This window comes from Salvelinus sp. IW2-2015, linkage group LG18 (genome assembly GCF_002910315.2).
Source record: "Salvelinus sp. IW2-2015 linkage group LG18, ASM291031v2, whole genome shotgun sequence".
Classification (NCBI taxonomy): Eukaryota; Metazoa; Chordata; class Actinopteri; order Salmoniformes; family Salmonidae; genus Salvelinus; species Salvelinus sp. IW2-2015.
Window position 1 is genome coordinate 55,134,954 of NC_036858.1, and position 14,818 is coordinate 55,149,771.

The 14,818-nt window shown below is 42.2% G+C and overlaps 1 protein-coding gene across 1 annotated transcript in view; it reads left to right on the plus strand.

The window, feature by feature from the left end:
* The window catches only part of LOC111978207 (CDP-diacylglycerol--glycerol-3-phosphate 3-phosphatidyltransferase, mitochondrial), a 50,860-nt gene extending 39,337 nt beyond the window's left edge, over positions 1-11,523 (plus strand). The window contains exon 10 of the mRNA XM_024008129.2: positions 11,278-11,523. The gene's annotated coding sequence lies outside the window, so the exon portion shown is untranslated. The remainder of the gene's footprint in view (positions 1-11,277) is intronic.
* The last annotated feature ends 3,295 nt before the right edge of the window (positions 11,524-14,818 follow it).

Here is a 14,818-nt window from a genome sequence, read left to right on the forward strand (position 1 = left end):
TCCCAGCTACACAACAAATGGTTGTTTTGTTCGATAAAGTCCTTCTTTATATCCCAAAAAAGTCAGTTTAGTTGGCGTGTTTGATTCAGTAATCCACRCGTTKCACTTGTTCAACTTGCAGACAAAGGAATCCCAAAYGTTACCAGTAAACTTTGTCCAAACAACTCAAACAACGTTTCTAATCAATCCTCAGGTACCCTAATATGTAAATAAACGATACAATTTAAGACGGAATGTAGTATGTTCAATACCGGAGATAAATAATGAAGTGCGCGCCCTCATCCATGTGCGCCACAAGACTACAGTCCTAACGAGAGACAKCTTGAAAAACTACAACTACTAGCTCATTTTTCAAAAAACAAGACTGAAACCCTTTCTAAAGACTGACATCTAGTGGAAGCCAGAGGAACTGCAATCTGGGAGGAATTCCTTTGAATATCCCATAGACAAGCATTGGAATGGCCTGTGACCTCAAAAAATATCAGTTCTGTTATACTCACAGACATTATTTTAACAGTTTTAGAAACTTCAGAGTGTTTCCTATTCAATGCTACCAATTATATTATAATTATATCATATCCTAGCTTCTGGGCCTGAGGAACAGGCAGTTTACTCTGGGCACTTCAGTCATCCGAACTTCAGAATACTGCCCCCTAGCCTTAAGAAGTTATTAAGGCGCATGAAAGTTCACATGTTCCAGAAGGCATTTCTGACAAAAAACGTTTACGTTCAAATGGCTCTCCTGTGAAGTAGTGACCCGGGACATACACCTAGTTTCCTGAAACGAGTGACAAAAAAGCAAAGAGAAACGACAATCCATCATTACTTTAAGACATTAAGGTCAGTCAATTTGGAACATTTTGAGAACTTTGAAAGTTTCTTCAAGTGCAGTCGCATAAACGKTCAAGCGCTTTGATGAAACTGGCTCTCATGAGGACCGCCACAGGAAAGGAAGATCCAGAGTTACCTCWGCTYCAGAGGATAAYTTCATTAGAGTTATCAGCCTCAGGAATTGCAGCCAAAATAAATGRGTCAGAGTTCAAGTAACAGACACATCTCAACATCAACTGTCCAGAGGAGACTGCGTGAATCAGGCCTTCATGGTCGAATTGCTGCAAAGAAACTACTACTAAAGGACACCAATAATAAGAAGAGACTTGCTTGGGCCAAGAAACGCGAGCAATGGACATTAGACCGGTGGAAATCTGTCCTTTGGTCTGATGAGCCCAAATTTGAGATTATGTTTCCAACTGCCGTGCCTTTGTGAGACGCAGAGTAGGTGAACGGATGATCTCCGCATGTGTGGTTCCCACCGCGAAGCATGGAGGAGGAGGTGCGATGGTGTGGGGTGCTTTAATGGTGACACTGTCTGTGATTTATTTACAATTCAAAACACGTAACTAGCATGGCTACCACAGCATTCTGCAACGATACGCCATCCATCTGGTTTGCGCTTAGTCCCACTATCATTTGTTTTTCAACAGGACAATGACCCAACACATTTACATTTACATTTAAGTCATTTAGCAGACCTCTTAACCTCCAGTGTGTTAAGAGCTGTTTGACAAGGAGGAGATGGAGTGCTGCATCAGATGACCTGGCGTCCACAGTCATCCGACCTCAACCCAATTGAGATGGTTTGGGATGAGTTGGACCGCAGAGTGAAGGAGAGATTGAGAGTGAAGGAAAAGCAGCCAACATGTGCTCAGCATTCCAGGTGAAGCTGGTTGAGAGAATGTCAAGATGTGCAAAGCTGTCATCAAGGCAAAGGGTGACTACTTTGAAGAATCTAAAATATATTTTGGTTATTTTTAACCACTTTTTTAGTTACTGCATGATTCCATGTTTATTTTCATAGTTATATGTTCTTCACTATTATTCGACAATGTAGAAAATGTCAATCATAACATCCCTTGAATGAGTAGGTTTGTCCAAACTTTTGACTAAGTACTCTAATTACAGTGCATTCCGGAAGTTTTCAGACCCCTTGACTTTTCACATTTTGTTACTTTACAGCCTTATTCTAAAATTGATTAAACAGTTTTTTCCCCCTCATTGATCTCCACATAGTAACCCCATAATGACAAAGCGAAAACAGTTTTTAGAAATGTTTGCAAAATGTATTAAAATAATAACAGAAATACCTTATTTACATAAGTATTTCAGACCCTTTGCTATGAGACTCAAAATTGAGCATCCTGTTTTCATTGAATCATCCTTGAGATATTTCTACGAATTGATTGGAGTCCACCTGTGGTAAATTCAATTGATTGGACATGGTATTGGAAAAAGCAACACCTGTCTATATAGAGGTCCCACAGCTGACAGTGCATGTCAGAGCAAAAGCCAAGCCATAGAGTCGGATGGAAGTGTCCGTAGAGCTCCGAGACAGGATTGTGTCGAGGCACAGATCTGGAAAAAGGGTACCAAAAAAGTCTTCAGCATTGAAGCTCCCAAGAACAAAGTGGCCTTCATCTTCTTAAATTAAGTTTGGAACCACCAAGATTCTTCTAGAACTGGCCACTCCGACCAAACTCGACCAATCGGGGGAGAAGGGCCTTGGTCAGGGAGGTGACCAAGAGCCCGATTGGTCACTCTGACAGAGCTCCAGAGTTCCTCTGTGGAGATGGGGGAAGCTTCCCAAAGGACAACCATCTCTGCAGCACTCCAAATATCTGACCTTTTATGTAGTGGCCAGACGGAAGCCACTCTTCAATAAAAGGCATTATGACAGCCTGCTTGGAGTTTGTCAAAAGGCACCTAAAGGACTCTCAGACCATGAGAAACAAGATTCTCTGGTCTGATGAAACAAAGATTGATCTCTTTGACCTTGAATGCCAAGCGTAATGTCTGGGAGGAAACCTGTACCATCCCTACAGTAAGCATGTTGGTGCAGGCATCATCTGTGGATGTTTTTTAACGGCAGGACTGGAGACTAGTCAGGATCGAGGGAAAGATATAACAGAGCAAAGTACAGAGAAATCGGTGAAAACCTGCTCCAGATTTCTCTGTACTTTGCTCTGTTCATCTTTTCTCTCAATCCTGACCGTCTCCCAGTCCACGCCAGCTGGAAAAATCCCCACAGCATGATACTGCCACCACCAAATGCTTCACACTTAAGGCATGATGCCAGGTTTCCTCCAGACATATGCACAAATGTTCTAAAAAACTGTTTTTACTTTGTCCATTCTGGGGTACTGTGTGTAGATTGATGGGGGGGAAACTATTTAATTAATTTTAGAATAGGCTGTAACAACAAAATCTGGAGAAAGTCCAAGGGATCTGAATATTCCAAAATTCACTGTATATCACAGTATATAAAAAATATAATATTGCAACATGCAACAATTTCAAAAGATTTTACTGAGTTACAGTTCATATAAGAAAATCAGTCAAATTTTGAAATACATTTGTTAGACCCTAATCTATGGATTTCAGATGACTGGGAATACAGATGCATCTGTTGGTCACAGATACCTTAAAAATGGTAAGGGGCGTGGATCAGACAACCAGTCAATTTCTGGTGTGACCACCATTTGCCTCATGCAGCGTGACACATCTCTTTCGCATAAAGTTGATCAGGCTGTTGATTGTGGAATGTTGTGCCACTCCTCTTCAATGGCTGTGCSWAWTGTCTGGATATTGGCGGGAACTGGAACACGCTGACGTACACTTCGGTCCAAAGCATCCTAAACATGCTCAATTGGTGTCATGTCTGGTAAGTATGCAAGCCATGGAAAAACTGGGACATTTTCAGCTTCCAGAAATTGTGTATAGATCCTTGCGACATGGGGCGTGCATTATCATGCTGAAACATGAGGCGATGGCGGCGGATGAATGGCACAACAATCGGCCTCAGGATCTCGTCAAAGTATCTCTGTGCATTCAGATTGCCTTCGAATGCACTTTGGTGAACTTTGTTCACAATGTTGACATCAGCAAACCGCTCGCCCACACGATGCCATACACGTGGTCTGRGGTTGTGATGCCGATTGGACGTACTGCGAAACTCTAAAACGCAATGGAGGTCGCTTATTGCAGAGAAATAAACATTGAATTCTCTGTCAACAGCTCTGGTGGACATTCCTGCAGTCAGCATGCCAATTGCACACTCCCTCAAAACTTGAGACATCTGTGGTATAATGTTGTGTGACAAAACTGCACATTTTAAAGTGGCCTTTTATTGTCCACAGCACAAGGTGCACCTGTGTAATCATCATTCTGTGGAATCAGCTTCTTGATATGTCACACCTGTCAGGTGGATTATCTTGGCAAAGGAGAAATGCTCACGAACAGGGATGTAATCAAATTTGTGCATAAAATTTGAGAGAAATAAGCTTTCTGGGATCTTTTATTTCAGCTCATGAAACAACACTATATTTGTGTGTGTGTGTGTGTGTGTGTGTGTGTGTGTGTGTGTGTGTGTGTGTGTAAACTCGGCAAGAAAAGAAACATCATCTCACTGTCAACTGCGTTTATTTTCAGCAAACTTAACGTGTAAATATTTGTGTGAACATAAGATTCAACAACTGAGACATAAACTGAACAAGTTCCACAGACATGTGACTAACATAAATGGAATAATGTGTCCCTGAACAAAGGGGAGTTCAAAATCAAAGTAACAGTCAGTATCTGGTGTGGCCACCAGCTGCATTAAGTACTGCAGTGCATCTCCTCCTCATGGACTGCACCAGATTTGCAGTTCTTGCTGTAAGATTGTTACCCAACCCTTATCCACCAAGGCACCTCAACTTCCCGGACATTTTCTGGGCGGAATGGCCGAATCCCTCACCCTCTGATCCAACAAATGGGATTGAGATCTGGGCTTGTCGCTGGCCATGGCAGAACACTGACATTCCTGTCTTGCAGGAAATCACGCACAGAATGAGCAGTATGGCTGGTGGCATTGTCATGCTGGAGTGTCATGTCAGGAAGAGCCTGCAGGAAGGGTACCACATGAGGGAGGAGGATGGCTTCCCTGTAACGCACAGCGTTGAGATTGCCTGCAATGACAACAAGCTCAGTCCGATGATGCTGTGACACACCGTCCCAGACCATGACGGACCCTCCACCTCCAAATCGATCTCGCTCCAGAGTACAGGCCTCGGTGTAAAGCTCATTCCTTCGACGAATAAACACAAATCCGACCATCGCCCCTGGTGAGACAAAACCGCGACTCGTCAGTCAAGAGCACTTTTAGCCAGTCCTGTCTGGTCCAGCAACAGTGGGTTTGTGATCATAGGCGACGTTGTTGCCGGTGATGTCTGGTGAGGACCTGCCTTACAACAGGCCTACAAGCCCTCAGTCCCGCCTCTCTCAGCCTATTGCTGACACTCTGAGCAGTGATGGAGGGATTGTGCGTTCCTGGTGTAACTCGGGCAGTTGTTGTTGCCATCCTGTACCTGTCCCGCAGGTGTAATGTTCGGATGTACCGATCCTGTGCAGGTGTTGTTACACGTGGTCTGTCACTGRAAGGATGATCAGCTGTCCMTCCTGTCTCCCTGTAGCACTGTCTTAGGCATCTCACAGTACAGACATTGCAATTCATTGCCCTGGCCACATCTGCAGTCCTCATACCTCCTTGCAGCATGCCTAAGGCACAATCACTCAGATGAGCAGGGACCCTGGGCATCTTTCTTTTGGTGTGTTTCAGAGTCAGTAGAAAGGCCTCTTTAGTGTCCTAAGTTTTCATAACTGTGACCTTAATTGCCTACCGTCTGTAAGCTGTTAGTGTCTTAACAACCGTTCCACAGGTTCGGGAAGCATGGGAAACAGTGTTTAAACCCTTTACAATGAAGATCTGTGAAGTTATTTGGATTTTAACGAATTATCTTTGAAAGTCCTGAAAAAGGGGCGTTTCTTTTTTTGCTGAGTTTATATATATTGTATATATATTATACAGTGCTGTGAAAAAGTATTTGCCTCTTCCCTGATTTCTTTTTTTTTTGCACATTTGTCACACTTAAATGTTTCAGATCATCAAACTAATTTTAATATTACACAAAGATAACCCAAGTAAACACAAAGTGCAGTTTAAGTGATCATTTTATTTATTAACCTCTACTTCATCACACTCCCGGATCCGGGATCCTCCTCATCAAAAAAAGCTGACTAGCATAGCCTAGCCTAACGGACAGGGATATCATATAATAATAATTTTCATGAAATTAAACAAACACAGTCCAATACAGCAAATGAAAGATAAACATCTGTGAATCACCGCCAATATTTCCGATTTTTTTAAGTGTTTTACAGCGAAAACACAATATAGAATTATATTAGCTTACCACAATAGCCAACACACAACGCATTTATTCACCGCAAAGGTACCTTTCGCAAAAACCAGCAAAGATATAAAATTAAATCACTAACCTTTGGACACTTCATCAGATGACAGTCTTATAACATCATGTTATACAATACATTTATATTTTTGTTTGAAATGTGCATATTTATAGCTACAAATCCTGGTATACATTGTGAATACGTACAACGATTCACCAGAATCTCCGGAGATATTTGGACACTCACCTAATCTGACCAAAGAACTCATCATAAAACTTTACATAAAAATACTTGTTGTATGGCAAATGAAAGATAATGGTTCTTAATGCAACCGCTATGTTAGATTTAAAAAATAACTTTACTATAACATACAGCTTGCATTATTGGTGGAGACAGTGTGCTCACCAACATGGCGGAGAATAGGAGTCAACATTTTACATAGAAATACGAAATAACATCATAAATGTTTTCTTACTTTTGCTGAGCTTCATCAGAATGTTGTTACAAGGAGTCCTGGTCCAGAATAAATCGTTGTTTTGTTAGAATGTCCATTTCTTCTGTCGAATTCGCGCCACAATGCTAGCCAAGGTTGCTAACATTCCCATCTCTCTTGGCGCAAGGAACGGAAAACTCAAAGCCCCAATAAACGTTGAATAAACTGATAAAACTCGGTTGAAAAAAACCTACTTTATGATGTTTTATCATATGTATCAAATAAAATCAGAGCCGGAGATATTCGCCGTGTATACCGAACGCTTTTCAGAAGACAATGTCGAGGTCCCTCGTGCGCCGTCGAAGACAAAGAAATACCGGCCTGTCACTCCAAAAGCTCTTGTTCGGCCTCAGATCAAGCTAGACACCCATTCCACCTTCCACTGCCTGTTGAACATCTAGTGGAAGGCGTATGAAGTGTATGCATATCGATAAATAAAGCAGTTGAATAGGCAGGCCCTGAAACAGAGCTCTTTTTCAGATTTTTCACTTCCTATATGGAAGTTTGCTGCAAAATGAGTTCTGTTTTACTCACAGATAAAATTCAAACAGTTTTAGAAACTTGAGTGTTTTCTATCAATAGATAATAATATGCATATTGTATGATCTAGAACAGAGTACGAGGCCTTTCATTTGGGCACGATTTTTTCCAAAGTGAAAACAGCGCCCCCGTATTGACAAGAGGAAAAAAAGCTATCCGAACCTTCATGGCCTATGTGATAAAGTAATTGCCCCTCCCTTGTTAAATCATGAATTTACTGTGGTTATTCAATATTTTTGGAAAGCTGAGTTCAATTTCACTATCCACACCCAGGCATGATTACTGCCAGACCTGTTGAATCAAGAAATCACTTAATAGAACTTGTCTAACAAAGTGAAGTAGGCCAAAAGATCTCAAAAAGCAAGACATCATGCCGTGATCCAAAGAAATTCCAGGAACAGACGAGAACAAAGTAATTGACATATATCTTAGCTTTGGGGACTCCAGCGAACCACGGTGAGAGCCATTATCACAAATGAAGAAAATTTGGAACAGTGGTGAACCTTCCAGGAGTGGCCGGCCTCCAAAATTACCACAAGAGCGCAGCGACGACTCATCCATGAGGTCACAACAGAACCCACAACAACATCTAAAGAACTGCAGGCCTCACTTGCCTCAGTTAAGGTCAGTGTTATGACTCAACCATAAGAAAGAGACTGGGCAAAAATGGCATCCATGGCAGAATTCCAAGGCAAAAACCACTACTGACCAAAAATACATAAGGCTCGTCTCACTGTTGGCAAAAAACATCTTGATGATCCCAGGACTTTTGGGAAAATATTCTGTGGACTGACGAGACAAAAGTTGAACTGTTTGGAAGGTGTGCATCTGGCGTAAAAGTAACACAGCATTTCAGAAAAAACATCATACCAAAAGTCATATATGGTGGTGGTAGTGTGATGGTCTGGGGCTGCTTTGCTGCTTCAGGACCTGGACGACTTGCTGTGATTGATGGAACCATGAATTCTGCTCTCTACCAAAAAATCTGAAGGAGAATGTCCTGCCATCAGTTTGTGACCTCAAGCTGAAGCGCACTTGGGTTCTGCAGCAGGACAATGATCCAAAACACACCAGCAAGTCCACCTCTGAATGGCTTAAAAAACAAAATGAAGGTTTTGGAGTGGCCTAGTCAAAGTCCYGACTTRAATCCGATTGAGATGCTGTGGCGTGACCTTAAAAAGGCGGTTCATGCTCAAACCCTCCAATGTGGCTGAATTAAAACAATTCTGCAAAGAATAGTGGGTCAAAATTCCTTCACAGCGATGTGAAAGACTCATTGCCAGTTATCGCAAACGCTTGATTATAGTTGTTGCTGCTGAGGGTGGCAAAACCAGTTATTAGGTTAGGGGGAAATTACTTTTTCACATAGGGCCATGAATGTTCGGATAGCTTTTTTTCCCTTAATAAATAAAATCATCACTTAACTGCATTTTGTGTTTACTTGGGTTATCTTTGTGTAATATTTACATTTGTTTGATCTGAAACATTTAAGTGTGACAAATGTGCAAAAGAATAAGAAATCAGGAATGGGGGAAATACTTTTTCACAGCACTGTATATACACTGAGTGTACAAAACGTTAAGGACACCTGCTCCTTCCATGAAAAGATTTGGTATGGGTCCCCAGATKCTCAAAAAGTTCTACAGCTGCACCATCGAGAGCATCCTGACCGGTTGTATCACCGCCGCTTAGCATCTGATCATAAGGCGCTACAGAGGGTAGTGCATACGGCCCAGTACATGACTAGGGTCAAGCTTCCTGACKTCCAGGACCAATATACTAGGCTGTGTCAGAGGAAGGCCCCAAAAATTGTCAGACACCAGTCACCCAAGTCATAGACTGTTTTCTCGGCTACCACATGGCAAGCGGTACCGCAGCGCCAAGTCTAGGACCAAAAGGCTACTTAACAGCTTCACCCCCAAGCCATAAGACTGCTGAACAATTAATCAAATGGCCACCTGGACTATTTACTTTCTTTTTACACTGCTGCTACTCGCTGTTTATTATCTATGCATAGTCACTTTACAAATTACCTCAACTAACCMCACATTGACCCTGTACTGTTTTTTTTTCACTTGAGTATTTTCTTAACTCCATTTCTTGAACTGCATTGTTGGTGAAGGGCTTGTAAGTAAGGATTTCATGGTAAGGCCTACACCTGCTGTATTCGGCACATTTGATTTGATTTGACATAGGTGAATCAGGTGAATCCAGGTGAAGCTATAATAACTTCAGTCAGTGTAGATAAAGGGGAGAAGACAGGTTAATGAAGGATTTTTATTCCTTGAGACAATTGAGACATGGATTGTGTCTGTGTGCCATTCAGAGGGTGAATGGGCAAGACAAAATATTTAAGTGCCTTTGAACGGGGTATGATAGTAAGTGCCAGGCACACCGGTTTGAGTGTGTCAAGAACGGCAACGCTGCTGAGTTTTTCATCCTCAACAGTTTCCCGTGTGTATGAAGAATGGTCCACCACCAAAAGGATATCCATCTAACTTGACACAATTGTGGGAAGCATTGGAGGCAACACTGGCCAGCATCCCTGTTGAACGCTTTCGACACTTTGTAGAGACCATGCCCTGATGAATTGAGGCTGTTCTGAGGGAAAAAGGGGTAGCAACTCAATATTAGGAAGGTGTTCCTAATGTTTTTTTTACACTCAGTATATGTGTTGAGCTTTAAAGATTGTTTATTTGTATGTGTRGGGCTTTACCTGAGATRTTTCTTTACAGAGTCAAGTATATTTGTCCAGGCCTCAATTGTCCCTTGACAAGCACTATTCATTCTCGCTGTCGATAATGATAATGTTATAACTTCTAATAGTAACTGTATCCACTGGCGGATAGGGAGAGAGTGAGGTGATTGCCATCTAAGAGCCAACATTTTTTTTCAGCAGTGCTGCCTGCCAGTAGTAATTGTCTCTGATTAATTGAGAGATTCAATGAGTTATCATCGTTAAGTAACATAGCAGATGCAACGCATTGAATATTTACATTCATGCACTTCAAAAGGAATTGTGTAACTTTGTCCTAGAAGAATTTAACTGCAGGGCAGTCCCACATCATATTAAGGAATGTGCCTGCCTTATTTAAGGGACACAATGAACAGTTGGGAGTTGTGGCCAATTTAATCATAAAACTTTTCCTTGGTGTTAAGTACAGTCTGTGAACAAATGTAAAATGTATAAGTTGATGCCAAGGTCATATTTTTCCATATTCTGTTCCAGTTAAAGGTTTGTTCAGATACACTTAGATCTGTGGACCATACTTTTTTAATTGCTAGCTCAGAATATGAGCTAWCCAAAGGTTATTTATATATTATGGAGATCAGTCCTTTCAGGATCCCAGATAAAAATYTATATATAAATAAAAGAGAAACTTGGTTTATATAAGGCTGTGGTTGTAGTTGAAGTACTTAACTGCTATCTGGTGATCTGGCAGAGGAAAAATCAACACTAGCTCTAACAATAGCTGAGGCGTTAAAGATAGATTTTCTTATCTACAGGAGTTCTATTGTTACACTGTGCTAACAGTAGGCTGGAAGCTCGCCAATAAACAAACCTCACTTTCCCATTCAAAGGGTTATCACTGCGGTATTGTGTGTGTGTGAGCGCATTTGTGCGCGCAGGCAGGTACTGTACAGTGCCTCTGATGTGTGTACTAGCCATGCTGGTACAGGTTGCCCTCTAGTGGAGCTTATAGGAACAGTGAGAAAGATGTACTGTGATACAGTGGAGTTTTTTAATGCTTTCCAAGCTCAACACACGTCTTTCTCCCCCACACATCCTCTTACCTCACTGATAACTGTAATCAGAATCACATCCCTCCAATAGACATGTATGACATAAATATTTATATAGTTTTTTTTAGAAACATTGATGTTTCTGTTCTTTAAAGTATTTCAGATGAAAGTACTGTTTTTGTGTTTCTCTCTCTCCTCTGTTGCACACTGAGCAGGAAGCAGACTGTGGCCAATACCCACTTGGCAGGCTTCTCCTTGGTCTTGAGGTTGAAGGTCCAGGTGGTGGGGCCCCTCATACAGGTCTTGTTGATGGGACACTCCTCGTACACGTTCTTGGTCTCCTGATGGTCCACCGGTACCGCCTTGATGAAGAMCGGCATGTTGGGGGTCAGCTCCTTCAGACGAGCGTCCGCTATCATCCCCATCTGGGTGTCCCAGCGCGCCCCTGCACACACACTACCCCACACACACACACACACCATATAAAGGATTGAACTCTAAACATAGAAACATTTGTCATCACTCCAACCCCTGTAACTGACTCTCTTCATCGCCACATTCTGTGTTTGTGTGTATCTACAGTGCTGTACAAATGGACCCCTTAGTTTACCAATTCTTGAAATATAGTACTGTTTTTACTGCTGTGTGTTTTCATTGAACTATAAACATTTGCTACATATAGACCAACAGGAGGAACTGTAGCACAGGATGTTTTGTACATTCAATAAACTCTCATTAGTTCTGTATTGACATATTGGAATCTGGTACATGAGTCTGTGACTGTAAATAGCCAGGTGTGTGTCTGAGGGGGAATACACTAACGTGTGTGAAGGTGACTTGACAAACAGGTGTGTATGGAGTATTTGCATCATCATGATGATTTGGCCGGTGAAACTTTGCTTCTTGAAAGTCCAATATCTTGAAAACTTGACTGCTGACATGCAACACATTTTGGGACTGTATCAACAGTGGACTAATAAAAGAAATACCAAAAGATTGAGTTTGTGATGCATTGTCACACACATACACACTCTGTCTCATACCTTGAGTCCGAGGCTGAGCTCTTTCAGAGAGCGCGTGATCTCCTTGGTGAGGAGGTTCTTCTCACACTCCTGGAAGGCCACAATGATGTAGGGAGTTCTCTCCTCCACCTTACCCATGACCTCTATCATGTTGAAACCATCTGGCAGTTTCTCCAAGATCTCATTCAAGATGCCCTTCACCTGAGGGGAAGACACACACACACACACACACACACAAACTACAAATATTGTTATCTCTCAGGAACCCCCAATGTGTGTGTCCAGGGCAACTATATGTATATAGATGAGGTGCTGCCTCCAGAGATCCCCTACCGTACCTCCACCCAAATGCTGAGATAGGCTTCCTCACCATCATCTCAGAGAAGCTGTTCTGCACTGTGCAGCCCAAAGAGTCAGACACTGCTGGSGGAGGAGGGGTGTCCAGAGAGAAGGTATGAGAGACAGACACTGTCATACTGTCACTCCATCTCAGAGCCTTTAATGACCACACACACACACACACACACACACACACACAAGTCCTGACATTGTGTGTGTGTTTTCCCCTACAGGTGAAGGGCATCTTGGATGAGATCTTGGAGAAACTGCCAGATGGTTTCAACATAATAGAGGTCATGGCTAATTTCTTAAGTGTCCGGATTGGTGTCCCGCTCCTTGAAAGCGTCAGCTCTAGCCTTTCGCTCGATMCAGATGTTTTCCTGTAATCCATGGCTTCTGGTTGGGATATGTACGTACGGTCACTGTTGGGACGACGTCYTCTATGCACTTATTGATGAAGCCGATGACTGAGGTGTTAAACTCCTCAATGCCATTGGATGAATCCCAGAACATATTCCAGTCTGTGCTAGCAAAACAGTCCTGCATAATACATCTGACCACTTCCGTATTGAGTGAGTCACTGGTACTTCCTGCTTTAATTTTTGCTTGTAAGTAGGAATCAGGAGGATAGAATTATGGTCAGATTTGCCAAATGGAGGGTAAGGGAGAGCTTTGTATGTGTCTCTGTGTGTGGAGTAAAGGTGGTCTAGAGTTTTTTTTACTTTGGTTGCACATGTGACATGCTGGTAGAAATTAGGTAAAACGTATTTAAGTTTGCCTGCATTAKAGTCCCCGGCCACTAGGAGCGCCACTTCTGGATGAGCATTTTCTTGTTTGCTTCTGGCCTTATACAGCTGGTTGAGTGCGGTCTTAGCATCAGTTTGTGGTGGTAAATAGAGGACTACTAATAATATAGATGAGAACTCTCTTGGTAGATAGTGTGGTCTACAACTTATCATAAGGTACTCTACCTCAGGCGAGCAATACCTCAAGGCTTCTTTAATATTAGACATTGKGCACCAGCTGTTCTTGACAAATAGACACACACCCCCGCCCCTCGTCTTACCAGACGTAGCTTCTCTGTCCTGCCAATGCATGGAAAATCCCGCCAGCTCTATATTATCCGTGTCGTTGTTCAGCCATGACTCAGTGAAACATAAGATATTACAGTATTCAATGTCCCATTGGTAGGATAGTCTTGATCGTAAATCATCCATTTTGTTTTCCAATGATTGCACGTTGGCCAATAGAACAGATGGTAGTGGAGGTTTACTCACTCGCCAACGAATTCTCAGAAGGCAGCCCGACCTCCGCCCCCTTTTTCTCCGTCTTTTCTTCACGCAAATGACGGGGATTTGGYCTCGTTCCCAACAAAGCAGTATTTCCTTCGCATAGGACTTGTTAAAGAAAAAGTCTTTGTCCAGTTTGAGGTGAGTAATCTCTGTTCTGATGTCCAGAAGTTATTTTTGGTCATAAGAGACGGTAGCAGCAACATTATGTTCAAAATAAGTAAAACAATAAGTTACAAACATCGCAAAAAAACTAACTAAATAGCATAGTTGGTTAGGAGCCTGTAAAACGGCAGCCATCCCCTCTGGCGCCATTCAACCCTGGCGTGGGTGAAGGCTTAGCTGACATATGCACAAGATAGTTGTCATGGCTACCCATGCTGTAGCGCTCCACTAGTTTATCCAGGCTGCCCAGCCACTTGGCCACCAGGTGGATGTTCTACAAAATAGAGGGTTTATTATTTAATACCTGGCAAATAGTCTATACTGTATAGTTAGTATATAATTACTCTATATGAGGTTGCAATTGTAGTTTAATAACAACAAGAGCCATATAAAGCTTTATGCAAAAATATCCTTCATGTTGGCACAAAATATTCCATGACAATGGTTGCATCCCAAATGGCACCCCTATTCCCTGTAAAGTGGAATAGGGTGTAATTTGATACGCAGAAAGTAACTTGCTGGCTGTTCAAACTCCAGCCTGTCAGTAGAAAGTAAATGGTTCCCATACAGACAGTGGACCTACAGTATAACCCAGTGTCCTTCTCTACACTCTTAGAAAAAAAGGTGCCAAGTAGAACCATACAGGGTTCTTCGGTTTGTCCCCATAGCGGAACCCTTTTTGGTSCTGGGTAGAACCCTTTGCAGAGGGTTCCATCTAGAACCTTCTATGAAGGGTTCTACCAAGAAACATTTCATAATCTGAAGGTTTTTCCTAGAATTGTCTCTGAAGGGTTTTTACCAAGAACCCTTATCTTTGGAGGGTTCTTCCTAGAACCCTCTATGAATGGTTTCACCAGCRTTATTAGCCTTTAAAATTGTATTATGCATGACAATGCATTACATATATCACAAAGCCTTTCTTTGAGGGCCTATTTATACTC